Source organism: Aedes aegypti, chromosome 2 (genome assembly GCF_002204515.2).
Source record: "Aedes aegypti strain LVP_AGWG chromosome 2, AaegL5.0 Primary Assembly, whole genome shotgun sequence".
Taxonomy (NCBI): Eukaryota; Metazoa; Arthropoda; class Insecta; order Diptera; family Culicidae; genus Aedes; species Aedes aegypti.
In genome coordinates, this window is record NC_035108.1 from 101,761,236 (window position 1) to 101,781,279 (window position 20,044).

The window sequence follows — 20,044 nt, forward strand, 5'->3', positions numbered from 1 at the left end:
TAGCGAAACAGGTGTTTTCGTGTACCAATGTAGGTGTTAGGCAGTGATGTTGAATATAGTTAAGACCCAATGTGCCATTAGCGCCAACAATCTACAAGTCGTTGAAGATCAAAATCCTTTTTCGATAACGTCTTGGGATCCGCTTACGGACCCGTGAAATGCGTGCGTGAATCGTCTTCATGACCGCCGCTAACAAGCTTGTCACTAGGAGCGCAGGCGGATATGCAGCAGAGCTACCAACACGTGAACGTAGAACGTAGAGAGCTTAGCACAGTAGGTTAGATAGCGAGGAGTTAGAAATCATACACAAGGAAGGAGACAGATAGAACTAAACAAACAATCAATTATTGAAAGCTGAAACCTTTGCAATAAACATGTATGTTGTCCTAGGAATTTAAGCAAATATATCTATTCCCATATCGTATCCGTAAATAATATGTACGTAATGAGTTTCCTTCCTATCCATTTGATTATTTGATTTTGTTTAACGTCACAGCGCGATTTTGCAGTTAGATGTCCCGTCCACCACATGGTCGAGTTTGTTTGGGTAGTTTTGATTCTCTTACACCATCTGAGGGCTCATCCACAAATTTTATGATACTGAAGGGGGTGGGTGGGTGTCCTCAAGATGTTACAGTTCATACCAAATTCGAAAAATATTCATACAAAATGCGTTATGAGGGGGTGGGTGGGTTTCGAAAATGATCATTTTTGGCATTACGAAATACAGTCAACTTTCGTTCATTGCACTAAACCTGTAACCCACTTAGTGATAGACTTTCACTAATCGGGCTGAGTTTCGAGCTGTCAAATAACATAGAACAAAAGAAAAACAGAGCTACCAACATTGATAAATCGCTTCTTATGTCAGAAAATGACGTTTGTCTTCGTTTTAGGTGGGCTGTAGCCCAACTAACAGGAGCCCAATTAAAACGTAGCCCATTTAAAGATAGTGCAACGAACGAAATTCGACTAAATAAACCAGAGCTGCTAGGTGATTTGATAGAAAATTTATATCCACATGGTTAGAAAATCTCTGTTCCATACAAAAAATAAATCTGTGTTCATACAAAATTGTTTAAAGAAAATCTGTGTTCCATACAAATTGAATCTGTGTCATAATAAACAAAATTTTTCGTAATGTGGATAAATCTGTGTAAGTGGCAACTCTGGAATGAACCCTGAGCCAGCTTGGGCTATATTTAAGGTAATACGGGATACCGGGATTCCCTATATTTTAACAATTATCGTCAAAACTTTGCAGAAGCATATCTGGAATGTTAGTGAACCGATGAAGCTAAAAATTTAATGGGCTGTGCACTACATATATAGAATTATAGTGATACATTCGCTTCGATATATGGAGTGGTACTTGAGATTTGCTTCCTCAAATGGATAGGGTGATTATAATGACGTCCCGTCGGTGTTAAGATTTTGTTTAAGCTTTTGTTAGTAGGCAGCCACTGTGCACTGGTGGGCCATTGAAAATGAGTCGAGCTTTGAATCCGAGCTTTCTTTTTATCGTTGCATGCAAGCAAAAAAGCTCCACTTGACCTACCTACACTCTAAATTCCAACATGTACCTATCATTCATCATCTGTTGCTTCTCGTACTCGTATTTGTGTTCGTGCCCATTCATATTATTACGATGCGTCTACAATCGAGACACGCATACTACCGTTATCAGATACCGTCCGTCGGATTGGCGCGGTGCGGCGGCCGAATTGCGGCTATGTGTGCGTCGAAACAACAGAACCGTAATCAGTCTGCGCTGCGGTCGTCGAGTCGAGTCGACGGTTTTCGTTTCGTTCGGTGGAGCATTCAGTAACTATACTGTTCGATTGTGTACGTGTGAGAGATCATCCATTTTTCTCATCATAATCATTTTTCAGTGTTATTTTGTGCTGGCTTATTTTGCTGTAAATTGTCTCTCCGCCATATCATCATCGGATTGCACGAAAACCAATGGAGGCAATTCAGTAATTAAATGCAAATAACGTCGAGCGAGTGAGCACTCAGTAGGCGCAGTAAGTAAAGTGAGAAGAATACGGTCGGTCGGTTGCTTCGATTGGAGTGAAAAATACCTCGGCAAGCTGTTTCAAGTCCAGTGCAACAAGTGAAGCAGCAGCTAGGTGTTGTGTCGTGTGAAGAAATTCTTGTGCTGTTTTTGCAAGTGGAAAATTTCGCCACTTACGCGTTCGAAACACGGTTGCGAAAGTTGGTTTGAAGTGCTCGGCCGGAAGTTGGGCCGACGGAACGGATCTGTGTCGGTCCGGGGGGAAATTGGCTGCTGGATTTGTGCGTTTCATTTCGTCGTTTCGGGAGGGTTGAGCTTTGAGTAAATTGAAATCGTCGTCTGCTGTCGTTTTCGTGGTGGTCGTAGTGTGCGGTGACTGTGGTCGCCGTCAGTCGTTAGTGAATAAGAGGAAGAAGGAAGTGTCGTGCGGGTGGGAAAGAAATAAGAGGGGAAAGTGCGCGGAGTGGAGCGGAAACTTCAATGACGACGACGGCTGACACGAAGAAGACAACAGCATCTGTGTGCGAAGCGGGTTGCGGGCGATGATGATTGTGATCAAAAGCAGACTGGCGATGATCGCATGAATGTCCCATTTGTAAACATTTTGATTTTGTTTGTATTGATTATTGTATTGTACTTACGTCGATTTGAAAAAGTAATCGAGAAATGTAATTTGTCATTTTGTACTTGAATTCGATTAGTTAAACTTTACGTACGTTCAAGGAAATGATCTTTCAAGAAAATTACACTAAGAATTCTGCTTTCTGGCGTTATGTCCCTACTAGGTTAGAGCCTGCTTCTAAGATTAGTGGCCTTATGAGCAGCACTTCCACAATTATTTACTGAGAGGTTTCTTTGCCGATTGACCATTTTGTGATGTGTATGCATGAAGCTACTATATGCCCAAAAAAGTCGAAAAAGTTGAAATTTAGCGTGACATAATTTGTGTACCATCCCCTACGGCTATGTGAGCCCTTCATGTTACATTAATATTCTAGGTCAATAATATTTCCAAAAAGCAGTACAGGGTGGCCAGCGAAAAGTCAATTTCAAATTCCCGGTTAATACTCCCGGTTTTTTCCTGGTATTTCTAAAACTTTCCCGGTTCAATTAAAAGCCAAAAACGTATTTTTTTTTATCATTTCAAATGACTTCAATTACGAGTCATACACCCAAGCATTCTCATCTAAATCAGATTTTTGCCACACATTTAAATTTTGTGGACCCATTGTTTCTGTTAAATTTCAGTCTGATATATGAAACGCAATTTTATCGTCCGTCGTTTCAAGTAATCGTTGAATTTGTTATTAAAAAATTTAGTGAACTTTAGTTTTAATTCTAAACTGGCACACAGTCTTAGTAGACTTAAAATCGAGTTATCAATTGTCACACAATTCCAACCAGAAGAAAATAGCAAGCCTTTCACATCAGAAGAAAAGAACAAGGCTGTAACAGAAATGTTTTTGAAAAGTTGGATAAACTTTCCCATAAGTTGATTCCGAAAAATGATTGTAATAATATTCCTGAGGCTGCCAAAAACATACCTTTATCAATAAAAAAAATCTAAGTACTAAGAGGTGGGTTTTTTGGCAAAGACTCATAAAGTTCTAAATGCAATTAAGGGGGAGGATCCGTCATTGATTTCGGAATTTTCAAAAGCAGTTTTTTCGTTCAAAATCAAGAAAATTTACAGGAAAATGTGTTCACTGTATTCTGTTCCCCTACCGAAACACAATGAACTCATTTTCATCTAATAATTTTTAGTTTTGAACAGAAAAACTGCTTTTCAAGTTTTGATGATGACGTTGATTACGATGACAGAGCGTTTGTACAGGGCTAAGCGAATTGTTGTTTAGAAAAGTGTTTAGAAAAGTGTAATTGATAGCATTCAAACATTGTATGTTGTAACAGATTTTTCTTTACTAAAAGTTTTTAGCTTGTAGTCCAATTAATTACTGAATGAAATAGAGTCTTCGGTTAGGCCATTTCTAAAATATCGATCAAATCAGTTTCAATTGCAAGCATTTGTACAAATGTACTGTTTCTATATACATAGGGGCGATCCATTAATTACGTAAGACATTTTTTGCGGTTTTTCAACCCCCTCTCCCCCCATGGTAAGATTTTTGTATGAAAATTAAAAATAATTTGTATGGCTCGTAAGAATTCTCAAACACCCCCTCCCCCCATGACCCCTTATGTAATTAATGGATGGCCCCATACTATATCCACACTTTATTAACTAACTTGGGATTCAAATGTTGAAGCTATAGTAGAAATCATCTAAATAATTGTATACGGATTGTGCTGTTTGGAATATTAACTGGAGCTACTAGTTTCGGCGCTGCAGTCTTGGGTAATCAAAACGACTGTTTTAGATTTTTCCCCAAGTTTATTTGGAATATTAACTGGTATGCAAAATTTTCCCGGTGTTGATTGAAATTCCCGTATATTTCCCGGGTTCCTCCCGGTGATTTGAAATGTCCGGCTTTTTCCCGGTTTTCTCGATTTCCCGGTGCGCCGGTCACCCTGGTAGTACCATCAGGGCACCAGATACCGCTCATTTGATGAAAGTTATGTTTTTAAATATTTATTATAACACAATGGCGCGGGAAGTGTGTAGGGCAGGTAGGTCAAAGGAATGGAAAAATAATTTAAGCTGTTTAACATATGTTCAATATACATACAAATTCGATCAGCTTCTCCCAGAAATTCTTTCAACGTTTTTTCAAAGGATGCCTGAAAGAATATCTCCAGTTGTTATTCTAGGAGATCTTCAGAACATTTCTTCCGAGGAAATCCACATTCCATATTGCAGAGTGTTTGAAAAAATAGCTTAAGGATTTTTTTTTAAGAAACCCTGCAAGAATTCCCCCGTCTGAAAATGTGCGTTTCTTGAAGAATTTATCTATGTTTCCTCACGGAAATCCAAAATTCCTTGAGGAGGTTTTCGAACTTTTTTTCTAGGAGTTTTTACAGCATGTCATCCAAGTATTACTCCTCCAGTTTTACCAAACATTTCTTAAAAAGTTTCTCAGAAATTCCCATGCAATCTTCAAAAGTTTATTAAGTTTCTCCACCAGTTTATACTACAGCATTGATTTCCAATAATTCCTCCGATCATCCTACACAAATTTCTATAGAGATTATGTCCAATGTTTTTCGAAAAATTTCTTTGGAAAATCCTCCGGAATAGTATCTTGAGATTCGATTGATTTTTTTTCGATTCTCTAAGCAAATCTAGGAAATCTTCTAAAACTTCCTCAAGAGCCCAGGAACTATTTCAAAGATCCTTGTTTACTAAGGGAGACTTTAAAAACTTAGCCAAGTTTTATTTGAGTTTATTCTAGGATTTCCTGTAGAAAAACCTCAGGGATTTATTTTTATATTTCCTTGTCATTTTTCTGGAGACATTCCCGAAAAAAACTTTCATGACTTACTTGAAAAAATCTCAAAAATATACAGGAGGATTTTTTGTTGAAATCTTAGAAGGAATCTCTTGAGCATTTGCTGAAGTTATCATTTTTGACATTTTTTAAAGAAGTCCTTAGAAATTTCAGGAGAAGTTATTGATTGAATTAGAAGACGTTTCGATCGGTAATCTTGGCGGATGTATCAGAGAATCGAATCGCTGGATAAAATCTTGGAGGAGTCAGGTCTTTCTTAATAAATTTCTCAAGGAGTTTTGGATGAATTCAGATAATTTCTGAATGCATCTTTGGAGAAATCCATTTCTATGGTTCTCCTTGGTAAGACTAAGCGTTGTTTTAAAATCATGCTGTATTTTATCACAACAGAATCCCAGGTCTCCTGTCAATTGATGCCGTTGCAACGATCAGCTGTTCCGAAACTTCTCGTAAAATGGTTTATTCCGTAAACCCTGTAGGAATTTTGGGATTCCGAAAGGCATTCTGGATTTGTTATGATAATACTGGAATCTTGGAGATATTGTGAAAATTTTAGAAATCTGGTAAAAACTCTAAAATTATGGTGGAAATGGGATTCCAGTTATTAATCTCTTGGAATTCTAAGGCTTTCTTTGAGACGGTATATCTGTAAGAATTTATGGGATTTAGGTGGAATTCCTGTTAATTCTGGTGCGAATCTTTGGAATTCGGATGCTGATCTATGGAATTCTTGTAAAAACCTTTGAGATTCAGTTTATTTCCAGTTTTGTTGGGATTTCAGAGCAAAACTTTAATATAAATCTTTGAATGTCGGTAAATATCTTCCGGATACCTTCCGATGCGAATTTTTGAATCGATAAGATTCTTAATAATTTAAGGCCGCACGGGACGTCATCATAATCACCCTATCCATTTCAAGAAGCAAATCCCAAGAACCACTCCATATATCGATGCGAAAATGTATCACTATGATTCTATATATGTAGTGCACAACCCGATAAATTTTCAGCTTCATCGGTTCACTAAAACCCGAGATTTGCTTCCACAATGTTTTGATGATTATTGTTAGAGTGAGACGAAATATAGGGAAAATAACACGGTCTCCCGTGTCCCCTTAAATGGGATCCCTAGTTTTTCAGGGGGATCCTCATTGAATTCTTACGATCACCATTGGAGTCACTACAATTCCCATCAAAACCTCAACATTCTCACCTGAATTTCAGAATCCCAGATCCCAGATCAATTTGATCAATTCGTTACAAGATTACAACGAATCGAATGAAAAAAACTGCAATATTACCAACAATCAATATGAAACTCTCGATTTTTTCGGGCGAACGGTTTGTAGAATGTTTGTCCCTTTTTATTCGATCGGTGTTGTTTTTGTTGTTTGCATCAACAGTGTTGTTGTTGCAAATTTTGCATTCGCAGCGATTTTATCACCAACTCGGTCACCGAAGTTCCCCAGTAAATATCTTCAACAAATCCATCCGGCCTTCCGGGACGTCAAGATGCTAACATCCTCCGAGCGCAAGACGCTCTTCTCCAACATCAAGGCGAACAAAATCGAGTTTACCAAAACGCTACTGGAATTGGAATCGGACCCGATTTGCTATGGTCTCAGTCTGTCATCCTTCCTGATGCTTCCGATGCAGCGGGTAACACGGATGCGCCTCCTGCTGGATGCTGTCCTTCAACAACTCAAATCGGTCGACGACGAGTTCATCAGCTGGAAAAAGACCTTCGTACTGATCAACCAGATCCTGAAACAGTGCAACGATGTGGCCCATCGTAGCGAACAGATGTACGAGATGGAGTCCACCAGGCAGCATGATGCGTAAGCTGGAGAAGAAGGGCGAACTGGTGCACTTGCTGTGGCGCGGCGCCGACGCCAAACTCACCTTCGGCAAGAAGTTCAGCAAGAGCAGCATCCACGCGTTTCTGTTCACCGGTTTGATCGTGCTGACCAAGAAGAAGGGCGACGAAATCTACCTAATCACGGACTATTGTCCACGTGCTCTGCTGGTGGTCAAGTCCGGAGATATGCTTCCGATTAAGGAGATGCAAGCCATCGGAAAGCACCTGATCATAATGACGCTGCTGGAGGACCACGAGGGAAAAACTATCGAAATGATCATCAGCTGTCCGTTGACGAGCGTTGGCTCAAGATGACGGAATCCTTATCCTCGGAAAATCCCGACGAGAAGATCTACGAGCAGTGGGACTGCCCCCAGGTGGTGGCCATCCATCCCTATCAGCCACTGCAACCGGACGCACTGGATCTGGACATCACGGAAGTGGTCAACGTGCACAGTAAAATGGCGGAAGGCTGGTACGAAGGCGAGCGGATCCGGGACAGGGCCGTCGGGTGGTTCCCCAGCAACTACACCAAGGAGGCACATGTCCGTGCCAAGCACATCAAGCAGCGCCACGTGCTCCTTTCGCACACGTCCAAATAGGGTAGGTGTACCAGTTATGGCCATAGTGGTTCCCTATTTCGCCTTACGTGATTACTTGAATGTCTTCACGTTTCGAAATGGCTTGTTTGTTGTAGTAGTAAGCTTTAAGATATATCTTGATATTAACATTCAAAAAGATTTAATTTGTAAAAGTTAACAAAATTTCACATATGGCCAAATAGGGAACCATAACTGGTACAATTTCCCTTTATCGACACGATGACGCGAACGCTGCAGTACAGCAAAAAGTGATCCAGCAGCACACAGAAATGTCGAGTCACCGAAAGCACCGCAACTTAACTGCAATTATTAGTTTTTACTTGTAACACAGTGTTGAAATCGCAGAGATCTTAGTTAGACCGTAAATCCCTAGTTACTGTTCTATAGCTTGTTAATCGGGTACTGTTTTCCCTTATGTGTCTAATCCTTAAAACTGATTCCGATCTAAAGTTGTTGAATGCTATGTTTGTGTGGGCGTTTTGTCTTTAAATTATTTGCATTAGAATGCCAACCTTCTCCTCCTGTAAACGACACTCACAATCACAAGGGCCGTTCTCGACCAAGTCATCAACGACTCACCCACGATTTTGGAGGACTTTGGTTAAAACATTCCCAGCATGCTATACGATTCCCAATAGAGAACAGTTATGTGAATATGGACAATTTAGTGCAAATCTCAGAGAAACCATCAAAACCTTTGGTTCAGAAAGGGGTATGGGCGCGTTCTGCCAACTCGGTCGAAGCAAATTTCTTGTGTGAGCAAGTTACAACATGGACGTTCTAAAGTGCCAGAATGAAGTGTTGTGCTTGTGGGGAGCACTTGAAGATTGGATGGAAGATCATAACTTCGCGTGCGCGTTGTACTTCTACTTCTATAATAAGTTATATACAATAATCAACCCTTAGCTTAACTATTTAAAATAAAAGTTGCAAATACAATAATCGTTCTGAGCTTACTAACATGTCGTTGCGTTAATTTTATCACAATGATCTTTTATCTACATCCGTCGAACCATTCTGAATGACCGTTGTGAGAATATCACCAAGAACTTCTCACATGCAGTAAAGCTGTGTTGTCCTACATTGAAACATTAAGATTTTTGCTCTTTCGGATTATTTTTTTGTTGTTTATCGTCAATTTTGTTGAGATGTCCTGAATGCCGCACATGGCGTAAAGTGATCATTGCCATGGAGTTTCTCGGAAGCTGCATGGGGATTGTTATCGTGGGAATCCAAAGAGCGAATTTTGTATGATTTCATTGTAGGCCAATACAGCAGTAAAGCATGTAACAATCACTAAAATTTCTTCTCTCCTTATCCTTGTTTTCATATCTAACCCACCATTACAACGAGGAAAAATTCATCTGAGAGGAAAGACATGGCAGCGTATTGGCCGACAGAAAGAGGAACAAGTCATCGGAGAGAAGGGATATCCCTTATCATGGCAGCGTAATGGCCTAGAAAATAATGAGTATAATGTTTATCTAATCATTATTGCTAATTGAGGTAGCAAAATCAGATTAACTAAATATTTACTAATAACAAATTTGTTCCACAGAGTTATTTACAACACACCACACATATTCCCTCCTTTCCCAAATCCTTAGGCAAAACACTTCACTACCGCTATATGTATGACTGATTCCATGTTCTTTCGACCTTGCATCAATCATACGTGTAGAGGAAGTCTAGAGTAAAAGCAAAACTTAAAGAACCTTCTGGTCAAAGATGTTGCGTTGCCTACTTCCCAAACTCCAAATCCCCCGGTGTATTATGGACGGTATGAGTTTTCAAACTTATACTGGAGACTTGGCCCCTGACCCCCTTGTACATCAATAAAATAAAATAAAATAAAAATAAAATCTCAGAGAAACCATCAAAACCAAAAGAAACGAAACAAAAAGCGTTTGATTCCTCATTGAATCTTATCATTTTTTTTTAAATATATCTATGACTTTTTTTTTGGAAATTCTTCGTTACATTAAGACATGGGATTGTCTATTAATTACGTGAGGGTATATGGGAGAGGAGGGGTTTGAGATTTGTTACGTAACATACAAATTGCTTTTAATTTTAATACTAAAAATCTTACTATGGGGGAAGGGGATTCTAAAACCCGCCATAAATGTCTTCCATTGATTTCCTTAAAACTTCATCCAAGATTCCAGGTTTATAACATCTTCAAGAATACAACCAATAATTTCTCCAGAAATGCCTCAGGGATTGTCGAAAAGGATTTCTTAAAAACTGCTACCCTCAGTGCATCAGTATCCGCTCATGTTCCAGTAGCCCGCACACACTGAAAAAAGATAAGTTTACACAAATTAAATTTGGAACCGTATAAATCGACAAATCGAATCATACTGTGGACATTTTTTGTGTATTTACTCAAATTACCATACTTTTTAAACTTGTGAGCGGGCTACTGGAACATGAGCGGGTACTGGTACGATGACGGTACCAGAAATTACACCAAAAAAATATTTGAGAAATTTTCCAACTACAGAGCTAGTAGCGGCCAGACAAAATTTCAGTGACTAGTGACTAAAATTATAAAAATAGTGACTTCAAAACTACAAACATTAGTTCGCAAACGGGTATGAAAATACGTTTAATATAGAAATGGATACAAATTTCAAATGTGATCAACTGTAGGGGGAGATCCCTCAGTACCGATCATGGTCCAAACAAGATGGTGTATTAAAAGAAAGAAAAATATTATAGAGAGCAATGTTTGTGCAGAATAACACATTCCTGTAATGGCGCGCCTTGAAAAGTATACATTGATGTTTGAAAATCAATTTAAAAAATATAACACGTCACCTTTAACTTGAATTTATTTAATAATGTTCCGTAAGGTGCAAGAAAAAATGGCTCAAAAGTCTGAACTGAAAAAGCAGTTTTCTCCTTTTAAAACAATTAATTGATGAAAATAAGAACACACAGCCTTTTTATTTGGCAAATAAAAGAGCTGTGTGTTTTTATTTTCCTCGATTTGTCTATTTAAAAAGAGAAAACTGCTTTTCCAGTTTTGAATTTTGCACCATTTTTACTTGGGCCTTAATATGAAACAAATATTTAGATCACGCAAGTATGATCGAATGTATTTTGCACAATGTTTGAACAAAATGTGGACAAATTACAATTTTGGTCTTGCATATACTGTATCCCAGATCCAGACAGCTTGATTTTTACATTATATCGTAGACCTGAAGAAGGTTATCAACCTACATTTTACTACAGTCATTCTCTCTCTTACACGATATTGAAGGGACCATCGAGTTAGGGAGGTATCGAGTGGCAGAACACAAAATCAGTGCAACTGCGTTCCAAGGAACCATCGAGTTAGCCATGAAAACCAACTTTTACTATGGTTCTCTAACTCGATATCGAGATACGGAATATCGAGTAAGGGAGAGTTAACTGTACTTATATTTTTATATTTAATTAAATATTTGATAGAAGGAAAAGCCCCCTTGAGTGATTTTCTTTTGAATTTTTACTATCAACATAATGATAATGTTCAATTTTATGCAATTTATACCGATTGGATGAGATTTGAAACTTGTTAACAGAATATCCAGGAATTCCTCCAAGGATTTTTTTCAGAAATTCTTCCGAAGAGATTTGCCAAGAATTCCTCTAGCAATTTCGTCCAGAAATTCTTCGGGGGTTTTACTCCAGGGAATTTCTCCAGGAATTCCACATAAGATTTCCACGATGAATTCTTACTGGGATTTCTTATGAGATTGCCATCAGAAATTACTCCGTGGATTTTCTCCAGAAATTGATGCGGAGATTTCTTATAGCAATTCCTACAGGATTCCCTCTAGGAATTCCTCCTGGGCTTTGTTTCAGAAACTGCTCCGGAGATTTCACCCAGGAATTCCTCTTGAGGTTTCCACCAAGAATTTCTAGAGATACTTCTCCGGGGTATTCATCCAGGATTTTCTCATGGGATTTCCACCAGAAATTCCTGCAGGGATTTCTTACAGTAATTCTTCCGAGAGTCCCTCCAGGAATTTTCTTCAGTAAATTCTCCGGGAATTTGCTCCAGGAATTTATACGGAGACTTCCTCCAGAAATTCATCCGGTGATTTTTTCCAAAAATTACTCGGGGAATTTTCTCTAAAGTTCCTCCGGAAATTCCTGAATGAATTTCTTCAGAGTCCCTCCAGGAACTCCTTCGGAGTTCCTCTATAAATTTGTTCGAAGTTTCTTCACGAATTTTTCAGAATGTTTTTCGGAAAATCTTTCTGATCCCACCGGAAATTTCTTCAGGGATCCTTCGAGAATTCTACGGTAGTTACTACGGAAATTCTTTCGGAGCTACACCGGGAATTCTTTTGGATTTCCTTCATTAATTCTTACTTATTTCAGAGTTCCTGGAACATTACACGCAAAAAAATTGTGCGGTAAAAACTACCATTTTAGGGGGTTAACTTAAGCGCTCGCACCGGCAATTTTCAGCAGACCAGAAATGCGCTTGATTTTACCATGTCTGTAGTCGAAATCAGATTGTTGTAATTTTGTTCTGTCAAATGTACCAGTAATGCGGTGGGGTGTACCGTAAACATAGTAAATTGGTCTGAATTTCCATGGTAGTTTTAAGAATGGGCGTAGTCAGCTAAAATAGTTATTATTACCACAGAAATTTTTCCCGTGTACCTTTGATTTCCTCCATGAATTTTTTTTGGAGATCCTCCCGAATTTTATTCAGAATTCCTCCGGGATTCTCTTCATGGTTCCATCAGGAATTTCTCCGAAGTTTCTCTTAAAATTATTCTTCCGGCAAATCCTTCAGAGTTCTTGCAGGAATCTTTTTTGAAAGTTCCCAAGAAATTCTTCAGAGTTCGACATTCGGAATTTCTTCGGAGTTTCTCCTGGAATTCTTTGGGAGCCGGGTAGTTCTTCAGATTTCTTCCAGGGATTCTCCTGGCATTTTTGCCGGAATTCCTCAGAATTCTAGTAATACCTAGCAAATTCTCCAGATTTCTACTAGGATATCTTCACGACTTATTTCGAAAAATTCTCTACATTTCCTCCGGGAAAGCCTCCAGAGTTCCTCAGGCATCTAAGATTTTTCTTAAGTTCTTCCAGAAATTCTTCCTGATTTCCTCCGGCAATTAGTCTGTATTTCATCCAGCAATTTCTCGGAACTTCTTCAGGATTTTCACTAGGAATTCTTACAGAGTTCTTCCAGAAATTCCACTGGAGTTCCTCAAACGGTTGCTCTGCTTACTGCAAAGTTCTTCCGGAGTTCCATCGTAAATTCTTCGAATATTTTCTCCTGGAATTTCTCCGGAGTTTCTCAAGCAATAACCCCGGAGTTCTTCCAAAAACGTCTCCGGAGTATTTTTAGAAACGCCTCCGGAGTTCCTCCAATAACTGCTCCAGAGTTCCTGTAGGAATTCCTTTGAAGTTTCTCTAGGATTTTGAATAGAGTTCCTTCAAAACTCCGGAAGATTTCTTAGAATAATCCCTGAAGAATTTTTGAAGCAACTCATGAAGAGACTGTAAATGAATGTTAAAGAAATTTTCTGTAAAATGGCGTAAAAAAACTGAAAAATTAGGCTCAAACTTCTGAAGGATTTTTTTTTGGAAATTTTTAGCCCACGGCTGATTCATTTCCAAACAAATTCTTGTTGGGGTTTCTGTAATCTGTAATATTTTTTTGCAGATTTTCTTGAAAGAATTAGTAGAAAAAATAAATCTATTAAAACATCAACTAGAGAAATCGCAGAAAGAATATCTAGAAAAAGCATGATCTTTAGGAAAATGTTTACAAGTAATCCCTGTGGAAATTTCTAAAGGTAGTAGCGTTGGAATGTTAAAGAATTTTGATAAGAAACTTTTTGAAAAACAAATGGAATGCAATGGAAAGATACAAAACACAGCGATCTAATATCCAAAACCATCGCTCCCAAGATCGCTCCCTAAAAATATAATTCCAAGCCCAGGGGAAAAGAAAACATTGATTGTTAAAGTAAAAACCTAATTTGAAATTTATACAACCTCTAAACAACACTAAAGAACATAGCGATTATAAATCTGAAATCATCGCTCTCTGGAAAATACAATAACAAGCCTTTTTCAGTATTTCCTGATTCCTGATGGGTCTATTATTTTGTTCATGAGTTCAACTTCAGTTCACCAATTCTTATTTTTTCCGGATTCCTACGGAGAATCATAATGGCTCCTCCGGAGAATCGTAGTGATTCCTCCGGGAAATCTAAATGATAAAAAATGAAAAATGAATTCCTCAACAGAATCAAATTGATTACTTCGGGGAATCGTTACCATTCCCCGGAATTATCAATTTAATTCCCCTGAGGAATCTTTTTATTCTACTCATTAACTTGCTACCTTACTTCTGATTATGGACGTTCATTGTGCCTTTCAGCATATGCTGAATCATTCGATTACAGGCATTCATTTAGCGACACTAAAAAATGAGACTGTAAAGGTGAGCTACATACCTAGTGCTCGTCATACTTACCTCCTATTATCTACTGAGTCTTCTTATCAGTGGCTGATTTCCCAATGGGGCCGTCATCCTTGAAGTGGAGGAAGATGATCGAGAACAGGAACATTCCGACCATCATTGAGTAGGCGCTCATATAGTACGGATACGCATTGGGATGAACCGTTCATATTTGATGTGGGTGAGTGGCCGCACCGAGACCTGCGGTGTCGAGAACAGATGGGCATATCCGATGCGATCGTAATCGACCTTAAACTGATGCACGCCCTACGCATCGGGGATCTTGAATTTGGCCTGGTTGCGTTCGCCACCGATGTGGCTTAGAGTGGTTCGAACAAATGGATCGATCCGGACGAATTCCAGCTGGACATCGTTGGCCTGGAATGGTTGCCACTTGTCATCGGCAGCCAGGGTTTCAATTTCACGACCGGTTCGGTGATTGTGTTAGCTGCTGGTGGTTGAATTTCTTCCTCTTTAAGGTGTTCAACCGAAAACTCCGTTTTCCACGAAGACCCATTTGCTGATGAATGTGGCCACATCCTGGTTACCCGATTTGTTGTGCAGTTTTTCATTCTGGGCACGCTGAACCGACGACAGGAATGCTACATCGGAGAAGAAATATAGCGACCCGGAGAAGACGACTCGGGCGTTGTTCCGGGCCTGCAGGGCTCCGATCAAGTTCTCTTTCAAACGGCGTGGGGATACTTTTTGATATGGGCGTCCGGAACATAGCTGTAAGCGGTACTATCCGCAGTCAATAATTGCAATACCAAAGGATTTTCCGTATCGGCCAACAGACCGGTTCCTCGCAACAACAGTGGGCCCACGGATTTCTTCCCGACGACGATTTCCGAGTTGATAAAATTCTCCAGGGAAGCCACCACCAAAGAATGGTTTCCACGGTCCGATATGTCGTAGTTCCCGTAGTTCAGATGATCGATAACAGCGGTGATTTATATAAAAATTATTATTCTCACAGTTGAAAACCGGAATTTTCGACACGCGAAAAATGGATTTTCTCCGAATCCATGCGTCGGAGCTACGTCGGGCAAGGTGCGCTGCGTAGTATACCACGTCCGCTGTCCAGCGCACTACGCCCGACGTTAGGTTTAACGCATAGATTTAGAGAAAAATCGGTTTTCGCGTGTCGATGATTCCGGCTTTCAACTGGAGACGCGATATCATCGCGGTTAAATGCGCGAAATAGAAAACAAATTTCTTCTTCTTCTACTCCTCTGGGTGGCGAGGCGAAACAAATCGATGACAAACTGTCAAAAAATGAAACGTCAATCTGACAGTTCATTGTGCACGGAAAAAATCCTACACGGAAAATGGTTTTACTGGGTACCCGACTGGTCCCCAAAATTTAAAGGCGTTTCTTCGACAGTTCAAGGTCTTACTTTTTAAGTCTATGATATTACTGGACTCCTTCCTCTCAGAGTTCCAAAAAATCTTTCCTCTATTCAACCATTATTGTGAGAACTGATTTATAATACTAGGAATTTCAAAGATACTACCAGGAATCCTACCGGAATAACTAGAATATCACAGAAATACTTGGAATATCCGGAATTCAATATGCTGTTAAAAATCGCACAGGAAGCCTCAAAATTCTATCGCAATTTCACCAGAACCTCAATAGTGGTCTCAAAAAACGCTAGGAATTATGTTCTTGCTAGTTTGATTGCTGTAATCTCAAGATCTCATCATAAGACACAGATTTCAAGATAAAATTTCAAAATTAGTCAAATACTGGCATTGGCGATGATAGAAAACCACCCAGAAAAATCTTTGATGTAAAATTAACATAAAATCATGCACAAAAAGAGAATGCCACATTTATCGCAAAACTACACTACAAATTTATCAAATTATAACACTTAAATGAATTTGGCAATAATGGCAACTCAAAACAGTAGCGTAATGAAAAAGTGTTCGGTAATATGTAGTCATTACACAGCGTAACAAAAATGACATTCTTGCGTGTCTCAAGGATCTAATTATGTGTCTCTAGTAGATTTGGGGTTGCTGAATCTGATGCCATTCTCAGGAATGTTCCAGTACGTCACAATTTTTAGCTACAGATCGCCAAAGTTGTATAAAACACTGGTTTTATGCATATTTACATGAAATTTAAAGTACAATTTATCAAACTTTTTGGTAATCTAATCCAGCAAGCATGCAAAATAGAAATTGAACTCTCATTTCAGAAATAATTTGGTTGAAATTGCACGACTAAATTTCGGTTAAACCTAATTTTTCAACATGCTTGCAGTCTCCATACAAAACTCTTCGTTTCTTCTATATGGCAAAATACAATAATTCTCTAAACCATCAAAAAATAACTTTTCCGCATCAAAAGTATAATAAACTTTGTTGATAAGTATTGTTACATACATAAAGTTTGAATTCTGTGGCAAATTAAGCAAATAAATTGCCTTACAAGCTGGTAAACTTGCATGCAAGTTGGCCGAAATAGTCATATTTTGCATTTTCAACAGCCAATATATCAATAACTAGACGTGCTATGATAATTCTGAAAACGGCAATGGATTCAGTAACCCTTACTCAAAACAGTCGCGTAATAAGAAAGCGTTGCGTAATGAATCATTACAGCACTGATTTCAGTTGCGTAATGACTATTCCCGCTCTGCATACTTCAGTGCAGGAAAGTAGGCCGTTTTATGACAGATTGGCGTGATGAAAAACAGCCTATTACGATGACAAATTGCAAAAACTACTACAGTGGGATTCCGTTTGTGGCAACAAAGTTGAAATTTTCAGTTGCCAAAAACGGAACCGTGCCAAAATCGGAACCCATATTTCAAATTTTATTTTTCAACTATTGGTTTTGAAAGCATCATTACAATGTTAAAACATCATTTTTATGGAATCATAAGGCGTTGAGACTTCGAAAAGGGTCACTTCGAAGCATTTTCCCGAAGGGTTATACTGTGCTATGAATCTATAGCTCCGTAATATTAAATCTGGCAAACGATTTTCTGGTCGCGTTTTTACGCCTCAACGTCTTCAATTATTTTTAGAAGCTTTATGCATAATTTTTGTATAAGAGGGCCTTGTATAACCAATAATCGCATAAGTGACTTTTATTGAAGAACTGGACATTTTCTTAAAACTATGAGAGAAAACGAAAACAAAAATGTAGTTTTGGGAACTTGAAATCAGAAGACACAGTGTGTTTGTTTGACAAATTGAAACATGAATTTGCGAAAAAATACGCGTTCTAGTGAGACTCGAACTCACGACTACGCTAGACCGGCGCTTTAACCAACTAAGCTACAGAACACCTTATGATTCTGCGGAATAGAAAGCCATACTGAATCCGAGTACTAACTATGAACACATCTCCTTTCGCAAATCCATGTCTCTTTCGGACTTAGATGCCAAACCCCCACCACGCTCACGTTTGTATCTCCCGATCGCAAGTGAGAGCGAATTGTTTATGGATGCTGAGTTCTTACGCTCTACAGCCGCATACCTATAAGCCGAACGCTTGTCGGCACGAAATTCAGTATGCGTTGAGCTCTCAGTGCGGTCGCACGCTCTACGACCAACTGCGCCAGCAGGACGCAACTCGGGATACATTAATGAATGTTTGCCCTTTACTGACATATACCAGATTTGATAATGTAAAGCATTTTATAATGAATGGTTGACTGTATCAAAAGGGCAAACATAAACATGAGAAGATGCATAAATGTCTTGTAATTGTGTAGAATTTAATTTTTACTTGAAATAATTTTTAATTCAGCTTGATATATGTTTTACACCTGCCTTATGAAATCAACTGAAATTTACAGGATCCTGTTATGAAACCTCAAGAACCTTATAGGAATCTTCAGGTTGTCATAAGAAATCTACAGAAAAAACGCTTGAGCTCTGAAGCTTCTTGCCAAGCATCCGTAGGATCTCGCATAGAGTTCTCAGGATCTTGCTAAGGATTTTGCTATGAGTTAACATCTTGGAATTCCACTGCGATGTTGCCGTAAATTCTCAAGTCTCCGATGAAAAAAATTAAAAGTTTATTATTATTAGGCAACCACTAGCACACCTCAAATTCCTCTGGGAACCTTATCAAAACCCTCAAGCGTTCGCCGAAAATATTTAAAATACTAGGGTAAAAGCACCGGTTTTGGCCAGCCTAAGAGAAAATGTCAATAAAAACTGAATGGGATACCGTATTTATACAACAAATATGTAAAATGCAAGCTTTCAATCCATATTATATGTTTTTTTTTTCTATCTTTATTAACGAGATTTTTAGCCCTGGGCTAGTTCATCTCGGGACCAACGGTTTTACTTCCCTTCCGAAGGAAGTCGTCACTGAAATTTTTAGTGACTATCTTGGGGATGGGATTCAATCCCAGGTCCTCGGCGTGAGAGGCGTGTGTTCTAACCACTACGCCAGGTCCGCCCCCCATATTATATGTGTAAAATATCAAAACTGAGCCAAAACCATTTTTTCGCTTTGAAAATCCCGTTGGTCAATATAGGCCAACGGAACCAGTTTTGGCCAGAGATTTAACTTCGGTTCCTAAATTGGCCAATTGCATTGATTTCTCATGAGAGTGGCCAAATTAGGAGTACCCTGGCCAAATTAGGTGTATGGGAGTAAAAATTATAAGGAAAATTAATTGTTTTTCTTATGTTTTGTATCAATTTGGACAAGTAAATGAATGTAGCTCTATCATATGAATGTGATCTACTGCAAACAAAAAGTTTCATGCTGATTGGCTATGTAAAACGGTGTATAATCCACTATGGCTACAACTGGCGTATGGCCAAAACCGGTGCTTCTACCCTACTAGAAATTCACATTATCCCGCTTAAAATTTACAAGACGCCCTAGAGTTTATAAGGAATCACCAGATTTTGGACATAATCCTCCATAACCAGTTATACACTCTAACGATCCCTCAAGAAGCTCTCAGTGTCCACTTGGAATCTGCAGATATCCTCATGAATTCGTTAAAATTTCTGAAAAGTCCCACAAGAACGAAGAATCCCTTAAGGATTCTCCAGGGTACAGTTAGGAAACTCATAGACTCGTAAGGAGCATTTTGATGTTGTTGAGACCCGTATCCTTGATTAACAATCTTGTACAGAATTCTGGATCGTCTCTTAACAAATCTAACGCCTTATAGAGTCTATAGAAAAGAGAGAACGTAGCTTTAAATAGTTGACGCAGAAATATCAATATACACACCAATACTGCCGTGAATCGCAAGTCAGTCCCATCTGTAAAAAGTAGGCATTGAGAAAAATGAGCTGTGAAGTTTTCAAACTCGTTTTCCATACTAATATTCAAAAAAATCCAGAGAATTGGAATATGCTCAAATCTCAATGAAACTTTCAAAACTTGCTTTTCACTACGATATCTTTCCGAGAAAAATATAAAGATGATTAAAAATAATTTCATTTTTGTGTTACTCGGTGCGGAGATCTGTAGTGGGACTGGTATGCGGTTACTTTTCATTATGGGACAATTCGACTTGCTGTTTTTTCTGAATTTTTCCGAGCAAATCATATTATTTCATTGGTGCAGCTGAAATATCATTGAAAGATATGTTGTAAACTGAACTCAACTCAATTTTGATTAAAATGCAGATGGAACTGACTTGCGATTTACGGCAGAATACCACATACAAAAAGTAAA

General features: G+C 38.7%; 1 protein-coding gene and 1 pseudogene across 18 annotated transcripts in view; one reads left to right on the forward strand and one right to left on the reverse strand.

The window, feature by feature from the left end:
* The first annotated feature begins 1,751 nt into the window (after positions 1 to 1,751).
* LOC5579878 (guanine nucleotide-binding protein subunit beta-1) overlaps positions 1,752 to 20,044 on the forward strand; it is a 45,907-nt gene continuing 27,614 nt past the window's right edge. For 2 of the 18 annotated variants that reach the window (XM_021841728.1, XM_021841729.1), the window contains exon 1: positions 2,043 to 2,298. The gene's annotated coding sequence lies outside the window, so the exon portion shown is untranslated. Of the gene's footprint in view, positions 2,613 to 20,044 lie in introns of all 18 variants that reach the window. The other 16 variants (XM_021841726.1, XM_021841733.1, XM_021841735.1 and 13 more) reach the window with 16 other exon arrangements.
* On the reverse strand, positions 13,248 to 15,320 carry LOC110675844 (annotated as a pseudogene).